The following is a 16331-nucleotide window of genomic DNA, read 5'->3' on the forward strand; positions in this document are numbered from 1 at the left end:
TCGGCAAATGATAATAAATAGGTGTAATCGGGTGCACAGAAAATAAAAAGTGCCAAGTGTCCTTAGAAATCGTACCATCCATAAGTGCTTTGTCAAGAAGGATTTTGAGTTCTTTCTGGTAGACAAAGGTGGGGTCTAATGCTAATTTCTTATAAAATATTGTGTTATTCAACTGTCTATTTGCTTCAAAAAGGTAATCCTTTCTATTTTGTATCACCAGCCCCCCACCTTTGTCAGCCTGTCTGAAAACCAAATCAGTATTACTCATTAATTTCTTAAGAGCTGACCTCTCTTTTTTCGTAAGATTATCCCCACAGAATTTACTTTTGCCCTGTCTAGATTCAATTTTTTGGCACAACTTCCTGAAATCTTCCATTGTAGAAGAGTAAAAACTCTCAACAAATGGCCCCTGATATTGAAGGGGGTAAAATTCAGATGGCTTCTTAAAGGATAATCCTTTACTATTCACATCGTAAAGTTTAGCCATTGTTTCAGGTATCTCATATCCTTCTACATTTTCTGAACGAAGAGATTCCAATATTTCTAGAGGAATTTGGTCATTGGAATCCAATATAATGGGATTCCCTGTTACATCCTTTTTGTTAAGTTCTTTTATTGCAAAGTATCTCTTGCGGCTCAAGGTTCTAACGAACCTATTGAGGTCAACAAAAAGACCAAACAAATCAGGTTTGGCAGATGGAGCAAATTTTAAGCCCTTTTTGAGTAAGGATATCTCTTCAGCAGTCAAAGAACTGTCAGAAAGATTAAATATCCCTGTGGGGCCTATCTCCTCCTGAAATTTTTGTTTGGGGTTCCTGTTGGACCTCCCCCCTCTATATCCCCTCTTTCTTCCACCTCTTCTCTTCCTCTCTTTCCGTTCCATCTTATCTCGTGGTCCTCCCTTTCTTGAACTTGTGGGGACCTCTGATGATTTGTGGGGTGACCCTTTCCTAAAAAACGTGATTGTTGTCGAGTGGATGGATGTTTCCTTCTTGCACCTCCATAAGGGGTGAAGGACTCAGATATTTGATCTGTTCTATCCTCTAGTGGCTCAAACCTATTATATATAGGGATGGCTCTATATTGAGTTTCTTTTGTCCTGATGTAATGTTGTTTTCTCTGTGGATAGGCATTATTTCTATAATTTTGTTGTCTGGATGGACTAGAGTAACGTTTCGTATAACCTCTCTGAACAGTGTTATCATAATCTCTCCTATTATTTATGTTACTTGAAAATTCCCTTTGAGGCAACTTGTAATTAGATCCTCTATCTTTTCTATTGTAGGTGCGGATCTGATCTCTATTATAATCTTCCCTATCCCTGAACATTTTTTCATCCTTTCTGTTAATTAGCTCTTTTTCAAAGTCTTCCACTCTGCTATTAATCCTACTGTCTCTCATCTCAAAACTGGGATGTTGTGAAAATTTCTTTAAATCCCCATAGACTAATTCAATCTCTTTCTGTATCTCTGAAACTCTTTCAGCTCTATATTTAATGAGCAATTTCATAAGATTTTTGGAGCAATCATCTAGAACACTATTCCATTTTTCCATGAATACCTCATCATCCTTAAATGAGGAATTTTTAAAGATTCTTAGACCTCTTGGGATCAGATCCTTGTCCAGATATTTCTGGAGAGTGATCTGGTCCCACCAATGACGAGTCTCAGCTAGACATAGTGACTCCATTTTATTAAACAATTTAAACATGTCACTATTATCCTCTGAGACCATTTCATTTGTATTGTCTCCAAAACTAACAGTATATTTATTTCGTCTTTCTAGACGTTCCGAAATGCATTTAAGACCTGTCATGATAATAACCAAGCTGCTCACCAATCAGCAAAAATCAAGTACAAAAAAGAGAGAAGTTGTGTGGGCGCTAGGAAATATGGCTAAAGGACACCTAAAATATTATAGCTGTTCACTGGCTGCAGCCTCTCAAGGGCGAGATGCTGATCCTCAACCAAAAAATGCAAAACAATAAATACTCAGAGAAGCGCTACCAATGAACAGTCTGATAAATTTATTTATTAAAAATAATTAATATAGTTTCAATAAAATAATCCGCTTATCCTGGAATGTTCAACATACAATACACACCAAACATTCAATGATTCTAAATAATCACCTTTAAAAAGAACATAACCTCTTAATTCCCAATAAATGCTGCAGCAATTAAAATGTACTAGTACTTATAGGGTTAAGCTCCATGCATGGGCTAATTAATTCACATGGGTTCCTTAGATGCTGTTTAGAAAGTCCATCCACAGTGAAGTATTTATATGGTATTAATCAGCTTGTATATTGCAGTCTTAACCAGATCACGTAGACTTTCTATGGGTAGCTTAATTTGTGCAAATTTCCATATATGTGCAGTGATAATTTAGCCAAATCACTGATTGTGCAGTCTCATATAATGAAGCTTACCCACTTTTAAATGATGGAAATTTCCCTTTAGTGTTTTTTCTGTAGTAGCCTGGAATGGTTAAAGCTAGAGGGAGCTGGATCATACCTATCAACCTATATGTAAAAATTGAATGTGAATGCCAACACAGTTGCATGTATAAGGGTGTACAGTACACTGTTTACTTCTGAATGAGCTTCAGTTTCACATGGTAATTTATTCCAGCCTTTGTAAAGTCTCTTTAACAGAAATAATCATGATTCCACTTATAAAATCTTGCATGTCTTATATGGTGTCCGGACTCCAGTTATATGTTATCCGGACCAATTAGGTCGACACCACTTATGTTGACACCAATTGGTCGACACACATTAGGTCGACACCAGAAATAGGTCGACCCGGACAAAAGGTCACCCGGCACAAGGTCGACATGGAAAAGGGTCGACATGAGTTGTTCAAAAAAAAAATTTTACTTTTTCATACTATACGATCCACATGGACTACAATTGGGAACGGTAACCTGTGCCGAGTGCAGCGGTAGCGGAGTGAGGCACCTTGCACGAAGCATGGCGAGCGAAGCGAGCCATGCGAGGGGACATGGCGCACTAATTGGGGTTCCCCGTCACTGTACGAAGAAAACGACACCAAAAACAGTCAAGAAACTTATGTCGACCTTTTTCCATGTCGACCTTGTTCATGTCAACCTTTTGTCCATGTCAACCTATTTTTGGTGCCAACCTAATGTGTGTTGACCAATTGGTGTCGGTCTAAGTGGTGTCGACCTTAAGTCTCAGACCCGACTTATACTGCCGGCTGTAATCCTGTGACACACAGAAATCATTGTATACTGTAATATTTTCACTTGCTGTCCTATGTTGAACCCAATGTCAGTAGTCAACATGTTTGCTACCATGCCAATCTGATCCTAGGTGCTCAGGAAGTACCAACCACAGTCACCAGTAAAGATGTGCTTTGGCAGCTATATCAAAGCTATAAACAGTTCCAGGTGCTGCTGAAGGAGCATGTTGATATCTTACTCTCTTAATACGTATGCACTGTTAGTTATAATTGTCAGTGAGTGACTGGTGGCTGTGTGCTAAAGGCATGAGTGGTTGGTATTAGCATGTAACTGATGGTAAAATGAAACCCCATGACAACTAATTGAATGAAAATAAAGTGTGGCAAAGTAAACACATCATGTCACAGTTCATAACTGGTGGCAGACCGAGAAAAATGTCAGATGGATTTTTGAAGAACAGTTTAGGTTAGCTGAGTTATTCGGAAGAAGAGGACAGCATCACAGATAAACATATACATGGCTTAAATAGGGCAGGCCTACTGTATATTAAACTCCAGTGCCAAATTATATACATTGTCATCCTCTTTCCAGCACCAAGAAAAGAGCTGAGAAAAGTGATTATAAGCTGGAGTTATGTAACAACAGGGGTCAGAGGTTAAGGAAACTAATACAGTGACCAGGAGGATAACTCATCAGCAACCACAGGGGGACTGGGAGGACCACCCAGAACCCACCACCTGCTATTCCACACAGTGTGGAGAGGAATCACTGGCACCTCAACTCCTTAAATGATGGCATTTAGCTTTGTTAAAGTTGCAGCTGTTAAACTTAGGTAACAGGGCCCTGCATCTTATCCCTTCACCTGTTTTTTCAACCCTGTCACTCCCTCTGTCTTCTGTTCCTCTATTGCCTACCTGATTAATCTATGGCTTTTGTCCCATACCTTCCCTTCTATCTTCATATACTGTACCAGTAAGCTATGTCTGTGTCACCGCCATTCTAAGAAACCCTCTCTTTTTCTTTCTTTAATACCAGCTCATATCTATTTTTCCCTACAGTATGCATCTCTTTGAGCTGGCTGTATAAAAGTGACGCTCCTCCTTCCATTCACCCACTCACATCTTGACCACTCCCATCCAGTTTTTGACCACTTGATTCTACTGAAACCTAGAAAGTCACCACCAACTCATCTTTTGCCTAAAGCAAGAATCACTTCACTATACTGATAACCTTCAACTTGCAGCTGCAGTTGACACAATCAGTAAACCACTCCTCCTAACATCCTTGACCCTCTCTAAGACACTGTAATGTCATGGTTTTCTTCTGCTTGTCCTACAACTCCTCCACTTTATAAACACTTGCTTCCACCAGTGCTCATCCAATCATATATCTCTCAGATCGGCTCCTTTGGTGAACAAATTTGCCTGTATGCTGATGGCACCCAAATTTACCTATCCTCCCATGACCTCTCCCCTTCTGTCCTTTCACGTGTCACCTGCTGTCTGAGACTGTCAGTCATCTCTGCTTAGATGCTTAATTGCTTCCTAAACCTCACCATCTTCTAACCTGAAGTTAATGTCTTAACTCCCTCCAAGACCTATCTTTCTCCACTCTCTGTTAACAAGAGAACATATCCCTTTCGACTGTTCACTAAGTCTGATGTTTAGTAGGGATGAGCGGGTTCGGTTCCTCGGAATCCGAACCCGCCCGAACTTCATGTTTTTTTACACGGGGCCGAGCGATCTTCCCGCCTTGCTCGGTTAACCCGAGCGCGCCCGAACGTCATCATCCCGCTGTCGGATTCTCGCGAGGCTCGGATTCTATCGCGAGACTCGGATTCTATATAAGGAGCCGCGCGTCGCCGCCATTTTCACACGTGCATTGAGATTCATAGGGAGAGGACGTGGCTGGCGTCCTCTCCATTTATAGAGAAGAGAGTGAGACAGTAGAGAGAGACACAGTAGTAATTTTGGGGAGCATTAGGAGGAGTACTAGTTACTTGCTGAAGTGATAGATAGTGTGACTGTATATTATCTGACTTGTGGGGGAGACACTGACAGTGGGGAGCAGTTAGAGTCTGAGAGCAGGACTCAGGAGTACATATAACGTACAGTGCACACTTTTGCTGCCAGAGTGCCACACTGCCATTGTGACCACACTGACCACCAGTATAATATATATTGTGATTGTCTGCTTAGGAGTACTACTTGCAAGTTGCTGATAGTGTGACCAGTGACCTGACCACCAGTCACCACCAGTTTAATATATATATAATATATATAATTGTATATAATATATATATAATATTGTATACCACCTACCCGTGGTTTTTTTTTTTTCTTTCTTCTTTATACATACTACTATAGTAGCTTACTGTAGCAGTCTGCGGTGCTGCTGAGCTGACTGTGTCCAGCAGGTCCGTCATCAGTCATTACATAATAAATATATATACCTGTCCGGCTGCAGTACTAGTGATATTATATATATATATATATTGATTTCATCTCATTATCATCCAGTCTATATTAGCAGCAGACACAGTACGGTAGTCCACGGCTGTAGCTACCTCTGTGTCGGCAGTCGCTCGTCCATCCATAATTGTATACCACCTAGCCGTGTTTTTTTTTTTTCTTTCTTCTTTATACATACTGCTATAGTAGCTTACTGTAGCAGTCTGCGGTGCTGCTGAGCTGACAGTGTCCAGCAGGTCCGTCATCAGTCATTACATAATAAATATATATACCTGTCCGGCTGCAGTACTAGTGATATTATATATATATATATATATATATATTAATTTCATCTCCTTATCATCCAGTCTATATTAGCAGCAGACACAGTACTGTAGTCCACGGCTGTAGCTACCTCTGTGTCGGCAGTCGCTCGTCCATCCATAATTGTATACCACCTACCCGTGGTTTTTTTTTTTCTTTCTTCTTTATACATACTACTATAGTAGCTTACTGTAGCAGTCTGCGGTGCTGCTGAGCTGACAGTGTCCAGCAGGTCTGTCATCAGTCATTACATAATAAATATATATACCTGTCCGGCTGCAGTACTAGTGATATTATATATATATATATATATATTGATTTCATCTCATTATCATCCAGTCTATATTAGCAGCAGACACAGTACGGTAGTCCACGGCTGTAGCTACCTCTGTGTCGGCAGTCGCTCGTCCATCCATAATTGTATACCACCTACCCGTGGTTTTTTTTTTTCTTTCTTCTTTATACATACTACTATAGTAGCTTACTGTAGCAGTCTGCGGTGCTGCTGAGCTGACAGTGTCCAGCAGGTCCGTCATCAGTCATTACATAATAAATATATATACCTGTCCGGCTGCAGTACTAGTGATATTATATATATATATATATATATATATATATTAATTTCATCTCCTTATCATCCAGTCTATATTAGCAGCAGACACAGTACGGTAGTCCACGGCTGTAGCTACCTCTGTGTCGGCAGTCGCTCATCCATCCATAAGTATACTAGTATCCATCCATCTCCATTGTTTACCTGAGGTGCCTTTTAGTTGTGCCTATTAAAATATGGAGAACAAAAATGTTGAGGTTCCAAAATTAGGGAAAGATCAAGATCCACTTCCACCTCGTGCTGAAGCTGCTGCCACTAGTCATGGCCGAGACGATGAAATGCCAGCAATGTCGTCTGCCAAGGCCGATGCCCAATGTCATAGTACAGAGCATGTAAAATCCAAAACACCAAATATCAGTAAAAAAAGGACTCCAAAATCTAAAATAAAATTGTCGGAGGAGAAGCATAAACTTGCCAATATGCCATTTACCACACGGAGTGGCAAGGAACGGCTGAGGCCCTGGCCTATGTTCATGGCTAGTGGTTCAGCTTCACATGAGGATGGAAGCACTCAGCCTCTCGCTAGAAAACTGAAAAGACTCAAGCTGGCAAAAGCACCGCAAAGAACTGTGCGTTCTTCGAAATCCCAAATCCACAAGGAGAGTCCAATTGTGTCGGTTGCGATGCCTGACCTTCCCAACACTGGACGTGAAGAGCATGCGCCTTCCACCATTTGCACGCCCCCTGCAAGTGCTGGAAGGAGCACCCGCAGTCCAGTTCCTGATAGTCAGATTGAAGATGTCAGTGTTGAAGTACACCAGGATGAGGAGGATATGGGTGTTGCTGGCGCTGGGGAGGAAATTGACAAGGAGGATTCTGATGGTGAGGTGGTTTGTTTAAGTCAGGCACCCGGGGAGACACCTGTTGTCCGTGGGAGGAATAGGGCCGTTGACATGCCTGGTGAAAATACCAAAAAAATCAGCTCTTCGGTGTGGAAGTATTTCACCAGAAATGCGGACAACATTTGTCAAGCCGTGTGTTGCCTTTGTCAAGCTGTAATAAGTAGGGGTAAGGACGTTAACCACCTCGGAACATCCTCCCTTATACGTCACCTGCAGCGCATTCATAATAAGTCAGTGACAAGTTCAAAAACTTTGGGCGACAGCGGAAGCAGTCCACTGACCAGTAAATCCCTTCCTCTTGTAACCAAGCTCACGCAAACAACCCCACCAACTCCCTCAGTGTCAATTTCCTCCTTCCCCAGGAATGCCAATAGTCCTGCATGCCATGTCACTGGCAATTCTGATGAGTCCTCTCCTGCCTGGGATTCCTCCGATGCATCCTTGCGTGTAACGCCTACTGCTGCTGGCGCTGCTGTCATCCCAGAGGGGAAGTCGTAAGCCCACTTTTACTACTTCCACCAAGCAATTGACTGTCCAACAGTCCTTTGCGAGGAAGATGAAATATCACAGCAGTCATCCTGTTGCAAAGCGGGTAACTGAGGCCTTGACAACTATGTTGGTGTTAGACGTGCGTCCGGTATCCGCCGTTAGTTCACAGGGAACTAGACAATTTCTTGAGGCAGTGTGCCCCCGTTACCAAATACCATCTAGGTTCCACTTCTCTAGGCAGGCGATACCGAGAATGTACACGGACGTCAGAAAAAGACTCACCAGTGTCCTAAAAAATGCAGTTGTACCCAATGTCCACTTAACCACGGACATGTGGACAAGTGGAGCAGGGCAGGGTCAGGACTATATGACTGTGACAGCCCACTGGGTAGATGTATGGACTCCCGCCGCAAGAACAGCAGCGGCGGCACCAGTAGCAGCATCTCGCAAACGCCAACTCTTTCCTAGGCAGGCTACGCTTTGTATCACCGGTTTCCAGAATACGCACACAGCTGAAAACCTCTTACGGCAACTGAGGAAGATCATCGCGGAATGGCTTACCCCAATTGGACTCTCCTGTGGATTTGTGGCATCGGACAACGCCAGCAATATTGTGTGTGCATTAAATATGGGCAAATTCCAGCACGTCCTATGTTTTGCACATACCTTGAATTTGGTGGTGCAGAATTTTTAAAAAAACGACAGGGGCGTGCAAGAGATGCTGTCGGTGGCCAGAAGAATTGCGGGACACTTTCGGCGTACAGGCACCACGTACAGAAGACTGGAGCACCACCAAAAACGCCTGAACCTGCCCTGCCATCATCTGAAGCAAGAAGTGGTAACGAGGTGGAATTCAACCCTCTATATGCTTCAGAGGTTGGAGGAGCAGCAAAAGGCCATTCAAGCCTATACAATTGACCACGATATAGGAGGTGGAATGTACCTGTCTCAAGCGCAGTGGAGAATGATTTCAACGTTGTGCAAGGTTCTGCAACCTTTTGAACTTGCCACACGTGAAGTCAGTTCAGACACTGCCAGCCTGAGTCAGGTCATTCCCCTCATCAGGCTTTTGCAGAAGAAGCTGGAGGCATTGAAGGAGGAGCTAAAAGGGAGCGATTCCGCTAGGCATGTGGGACTTGTGGATGGAGCCCTTAATTCGCTTAACAAGGATTCACGGGTGGACAATCTGTTGAAATCAGAGCACTACATTTTGGCCACTGTGCTCGATCCTAGATTTAAAACCTACCTTGGATCTCTCTTTCCGGCAGACACAAGTCTGCTGGGGTTCAAAGACCTGCTGGTGAGAAAATTGTCAAGTCAAGCGGAACGCGACCTGTCAACATCTCCTCCTTCACATTCTCCCGCAACTGGGGGTGCGAGGAAAAGGCTCAGAATTCCAAGCCCACACGCTGGCGGTGATGCAGGGCAGTCTGGAGCGACTGCTGATGCTGACATCTGGTCCGGACTGAAGGACCTGACAACGATTACGGACATGTCGTCTACTGTCACTGCATATGATTCTCTCACCATTGAAAGAATGGTGGAGGATTATATGAGTGACCGCATCCAAGTAGGCACGTCAGACAGTCCGTACTTATACTGGCAGGAAAAAGAGGCAATTTGGAGGCCCTTGCACAAACTGGCTTTATTCTACCTAAGTTGCCCTCCCACAAGTGTGTACTCCGAAAGAGTGTTTAGTGCCGCCGCTCACCTTGTCAGCAATCTGCGTACGAGGTTACTTCCAGAAAATGTGGAGAAGATGATGTTCATTAAAATGAATTATAATCAATTCCTCCGTGGAGACATTGACCAGCAGCAATTGCCTCCACAAAGTACACAGGGAGCTGAGATGGTGGATTCCAGTGGGGACGAAATGATAATCTGTGAGGAGCGGGATGTACACGGTGATATATCGGAGGATGATGATGAGGTGGACATCTTGCCTCTGTAGAGCCAGTTTGTGCAAGGAGAGATTAATTGCTTCTTTTTCGGTGGGGGTCCAAACCAACCCGTCATTTCAGTCACAGTCGTGTGGCAGACCCTGTCACTGAAATGATGGGTTGGTTAAAGTGTGCATGTCCTGTTTATACAACATAAGGGTGGGTGGGAGGGCCCAAGGACAATTCCATCTTGCACCTCTTTTTTCTTTCATTTTTATTTGCGTCATGTGCTGTTTGGGGAGTGTTTTTTGGAAGGGCCATCCTGCGTGACACTGCAGTGCCACTCCTAGATGGGCCAGGTGTTTGTGTCGGCCACTAGGGTCGCTAATCTTACTCACACAGCTACCTCATTGCGCCTCTTTTTTTCTTCTTTGCGTCATGTGCTGTTTGGGGAGTGTTTTTTGGAAGGGCCATCCTGCGTGACACTGCAGTGCCACTCCTAGATGGGCCAGGTGTTTGTGTCGGCCACTAGGGTCGCTTATCTTACTCACACAGCTACCTCATTGCGCCTCTTTTTTTCTTCTTTGCGTCATGTGCTGTTTGGGGAGTGTTTTTTGGAAGGGCCATCCTGCGTGACACTGCAGTGCCACTCCTAGATGGGCCAGGTGTTTGTGTCGGCCACTAGGGTCGCTTATCTTACTCACACAGCTACCTCATTGCGCCTCTTTTTTTCTTCTTTGCGTCATGTGCTGTTTGGGGAGTGTTTTTTGGAAGGGCCATCCTGCGTGACACTGCAGTGCCACTCCTAGATGGGCCAGGTGTTTGTGTCGGCCACTAGGGTCGCTTAGCTTAGTCATCCAGCGACCTCGGTGCAAATTTTAGGACTAAAAATAATATTGTGAGGTGTGAGGTATTCAGATTAGACTGAAAATGAGTGGAAATTATGGTTTTTGAGGTTAATAATACTTTGGGATCAAAATGACCCCCAAATTCTATGATTTAAGCTGTTTTTTAGGGTTTTTTTAAAAAAACACCCGAATCCAAAACACACCCGAATCCGACAAAAAAAATTCGGTGAGGTTTTGCCAAAACGCGGTCGAACCCAAAACACGGCCGCGGAACCGAACCCAAAACCAAAACACAAAACCCGAAAAATTTCAAGTGCACATCCCTAATGTTTAGGTGTCATCCTTGTCTCTAAATCTCTAAATCTGGTTACTCCCTTCTTTACAACATCTCCGAAATTAGTCCACTCATTACTGTCAAAGCCACTAAAGCTCTTGTCTATCATCTTGCTTATGTTCATTTGCCCTTCACTGACCTACTAAAACTCATGCCTCGCCTTTCTTCCCTCTATTCTTTATTTTTTTTTCTGCTGCCCATTTTATTTTGCTTTCTCACCATTACAACTAGAGATGAGCAGTCTTGGTTCTCAGAGAACCGAGCCACCTGAACTTCCAGGATCTGAGGGAGCCCGAGCAAAATGTCAACATCCCAGCATCAGATTCTGTTTTGGTTTGGTTTATGATGGTATTCAACAGCCATTTCACACTGTGACTCCACATTGTGTACAGACACTCCAGTGGCTGCTGTGCTAACTCTACTCTGTCCATCCACTCCAGTAGCTCCTGAGCTGACTCCATGCTGTGTCCGGGTGTGGTTCATTAGGTTGACATGAGTTAGGTCAACATACAATGGGTCGACCACTTCTGGTCGACATGCATTATGTCGACATGATCACTAGGTCTACATGGTCACAAGGTCAACATGAGTCTCTTTTACTTTTTTTGGTGTTGTTTTCTCCATACAGTGACCGGGAACCCCAATTAGTGCACCGTGTCCCCTCGCATGGCTCGCTTCGCTTGCCATGCTTCGGGCAAGGTGCCTCGCTCCGCTACCGCTGTGCATGGCACAGGTTACTGTTCCCAATTGTAGTCCACGTGGATCTTTAAGTATGAAAAAAGTAAAAAAATTAAAAAAATTATGAAAAACTCATGTCGACCCTTTTCCATGTCGACCTAGTACATGTCAACCTAATGACCACGTCGACCTAGTGATCACGTCGACCTAATGCATGTCGACCAAACGTGGTCGACTTAATGAATGTCAACATAGCTCATGTCGACCTAATGAACGCCATCTGCTATGTCCAATCCATCCACTCCAGTGCTGAGCTGACTTATCTGCCCACTCCAGTCGCCTCAAGCTCTCCTTAATGTTAATATTAGCTGAGCTAGATTATACAGTATAGGCAGTTAAGAAATCATTGTTTATTATTTTTTATAGTGCAGGAATTTAGTTATTAGATTTATTAGACATCTATTGTACTGCTATATCGAGTTGTGGTGTGATGCGGGAGATGGCACTTAAGGCGCCCATTATTTTATTGTGATGCCACTTTACCATATCATTAAGCTAGGTTAACAAACTACAAATACAGTAAAGCCACGGACACCAACTGCTAGATTTAAAGGTCAACTGGTATTTATTGAATTGCTGACCTGATTTTATATTATGACTGTGGAGGATGGCAAAAGAAAGGCGCTACCAAACGCCAGCTCTAGTCAATAATTCTATACCATAAAAACTGAGGAGGGGACTGAACAACCGCCTCCTAACTGCATAACCTGCATTGTGCAGAACCCACCCCTCATTACACTGGCAAAACATGGACGATCCCGCAGGAGAACGACCATTGTCCACTCACAGGGGAAGGACACACTCGCCGTCTTTCCAAAGGAAGGTGCCCACAATGGTCACTTATGTCAAATATGACCACTGGCTGGTAGCGACTTCCCGCCACAACAAGGTTTTACCAAATAAACGCAGCCGAAATCCAAAGCAAAATCATATCCTAACCTGCTACTCTATCGCTCCAAAAAGGCCCTCCAAGAAAACACCTGTACCTGACAGAGAAAGGTGGTTGCCTTTGTCCCTATAAAACTGCCTGTTCCGTAGAACCAGTACCGGATTCCTGACCCATACGCCACCCATGGCAATGACAAAGAAATTGTAGTATTGACTTTCTTCCTAGCCTTCTCTATGGCAGAAAACTGAACCACACCTCTCCAGTGAAAACGGGGTATAATCTCCGACCAGACAACATGCACCTCAGGCCAATGACAACGCAAAGCGACCAAGTCTGACTTGATGCTCAATATAAGATCTATGCCCTTCACGCAACCCATGTCATTGCCACCAAGGTAGATGACAAGCCAGTCAGGGTGGCCACACCGGCGCTCATGATTAAAAAGGTGACTAATTAAATCACTCCAACGCAAACCACGGACACCTAACCAACAAACTAATCTGTTACCTACAAAGTCTGACGACCTACTAGTCATGGAATTCCTCTCCGCCCAAAAAATATAAGAATGGCCAACTAGCCAAATCTGCTCAGGAGTATCCATGAGAGCTGCAAAAGAGAAACCCTAACATCAGAAAATGCACAATGAATATTAATATAAGAAAAACATAAAAGATGTTAATAAACAAGAACCCAAGTGAAGGAGAAACTCAAAAAAACTCCCGCGGACCTTGTGTAATCCAATTGTAATTAGGCCCCCTCGGAGGAAAATGTATTTATTTAATTTTTTTCACTTCACACCCTCAATTCCTGAATGCTGGCTGTTCAAAAACTGATGGGTAAACCAAGTTTTTGGGTTAGCACAACAGGCACAAACTAAATCTTATCTAAACGTATATATGACTTGTAGGAGGCCAACCTCCAGTGACCCAGAGCATGACTAGACTCCGCGGAAGAACCTCCAGCAGCTGCATGCATAACCGCCCTAATCCTAAAGGAATGGGTAGCATACTCTGCACACTTCAAACCCAAGGCAACCAAGCAATGCCGCAAAACCGCTACAAACTGAAACTTGGTAAGGGGAATGGCAACAGCATGCACCAGAAATTGGCCACCCCCTTGAGGCCGCACCTTAATATAATAATTCGCCAACAGGAATGGGCATATATCTTTATCTTTGTGCACCGAAAAAAGCAAATGAACAGGCCAACCTAAAAAGCAAAACCTCAAAACTGGACACAGCCACACAAGGAAGCACGGCTAACAATTTCTTCAAAAGCTTTAAGTCAATGGGTTTGCGAGAATCAGCCAGTGCAATCCTTTCCTTCGCCCAACCTTTAGGCGCCTTAGAAATCACAAAAGACCTGGTGGAGTCAGCCTGCTGCAGCAGTTTTGCATGAAACTAAATGCCCGCAATGGCAGACGCCATCGCAGCCTTAGACCTACCCTCTCTATAATGGCCCCACACAAATACCAGCAAGCACTGCTCCAAGGACTTACCCACATGACTGTACCTACTCAGATACGACATCCAATCACGCCAAGCCGCCTCATACGCCCAAAGTGTGAAAGGGGCTAAAAATGTCTTTGACAATTCCGCTAAACCGATTAGATAATCTGCCAGATATAAGGGAGACACTGTAAACCCTGGGCCTCAGCCCCCGAAACCATGGAATTTATTAAACTGAAAGCGAGACAAAGCGTCCGCTGTCTGGTTGTCGATGCCGGGGACATGAAGTGCAGTGAAACTGATGTTGTGTTGCAGGCACTTGAGGACCAAATGCCGCAGGAGATAGAGAGCTTGGGGGGAGGAAGAACGCTGGTTATTGATAGGCGTGTACCACACCCATGATGTCACATCGAAACACAATGTTCTGATCCGACAACTTACCAGCCCATAACTCCACCGCAACAATTATTGGAAAAAGTTCCAACAAGAGGAGGTTCTTAGTGAAACCACGGGAGACCCAAGAGGCCGGCCAGGGGTCAGCACGCCATTTGTTGTAGTAAAAGGCACTGAAACCACTGGAGCCGGCGGTGTCTGTAAACAGCTGGATGCAGCTATTAATACAACAACGTGACAGCCACAAAACTTCAAGGTTAAAAGAAACCAAGAATGAGGACCAGACCAGGAGATCATCTCTGATCTCCGAGGAAAGGTAAATGGTATGCTGAGGCCCTCTCAAGTTTGCGGCAAAAAACTCTCCCCATGGGGATGATTCTGCACGCAAAATTGAGAGTCCAATAAAGATTTAACCAATTTAAGTCTAACTCTGCGCTTGCCTAAGCAATCTTCTATGAGACCGAGAAGCTTCTGGACCTTGTCCACAGGAAGGCGACAACAACCAGTGGCATTATCTATCTCGATCCCTAAATAACTAAGAAAGCAAATGGGCCCTTTTGTCTTATCGTGAGCCACAGGAACCCTGAGAACCTTGAACAACGATCTGGCTGAGCTCAAGATATCCCCACAAACTGCGCTGTCTCCTGGGCCTACCAGGAGAAAATCATCCAGGTAGTGCGCTACACCGGAGTGGCCGGATGCGGACTGAATGCACCAATGCAAGTAAGTACTGAATTTCTCGAAATAGGCACATGAGACATAACAGCCCATTGGCAAGCACCTATGCACATAAAAGTCTTTACCCAATCTGAAACCTAGAAACCACAGGGAATCAGGGGTGTAAGGGGAGCAGGTGAAAAGCGGACTCAATGTCCAGTTTAGCCATGAGTGACCCATGACCGAAATCCCTAACTATCCGTAGAGCCTCATCAAATGATTGATAACGCACTCGGCAAACTGCCTCAGGTATCACATCATTGACCAAACCACCATGTGGGTGCGATAAATGCTGGATAAGGCGGAACTTATCCGGGGTCTTCTTGGGTACCCCCTCTAAAGGGGAAATGCACAAGCCGGGCAAAGGGGGGAGGAGAATGGACCGCACATGCGGCCCAACCATATCTCAGCCTCGACCTTTTGCCTTACTACACGCGGAAAATCGCGAGCCAATTTCAAATTCCTGCGAGCAACGACGTGCACAGAATCTGAAATGGGCAGGCGGAAACCGTAACAAAAACTGAGCATCTAACCTGTTGGGATACAGCCACCTGCCCAAATGACTCATATCAATAGGGGAATTGGCCTTACTTAGAACTCCCACTAGCGTCTGCCGGGTCAGAAGCTCTTCTGGTCCCTGCTGACGTGCAGTCTTTGGCCGGGTACCTGGCACGACAGACCTTGCAGGAGTGGCGAAAATGGCAGTTAACGCCCCTGGTGCATTTCCCCTTATTATAGGCAAAGCATTTGCCTTTGAGCCCTTGACACAAATTAGTACCTCCTGCTTTTTGCCTGGGACTTCGATGGGAGGCTTAACCTGTTGGGTAACTTCCAACCAAACGTCCACGTCTTTGAAACCCATGGGCAAAATGAGTTTGCCATCCTGCTTCCAATTAAATTTGTCATCATACTCTCTCCACGCATAACCTTCCAACTTCAAATACAACTCGTGCACTAAAAATAAGTATTTGACCACATTAGGGTATTCCGTAGGCCTGGTCTCAGCATAGCAAGCAGGGAAAAAAAACGCGAAGCCATTGATGAAACTTATGAAAAGCATTCTCACCGATGCCGCCAGATTTCTTAGCTTTGTCAAAACCTTGCTGCATGTCATCCGTAAGGGATATTTCCCTCTCCTATTCTGCTCCTTCATCCTCTTCCTAA

Source organism: Pseudophryne corroboree, chromosome 1, assembly GCF_028390025.1.
Source record: "Pseudophryne corroboree isolate aPseCor3 chromosome 1, aPseCor3.hap2, whole genome shotgun sequence".
Taxonomy (NCBI): Eukaryota; Metazoa; Chordata; class Amphibia; order Anura; family Myobatrachidae; genus Pseudophryne; species Pseudophryne corroboree.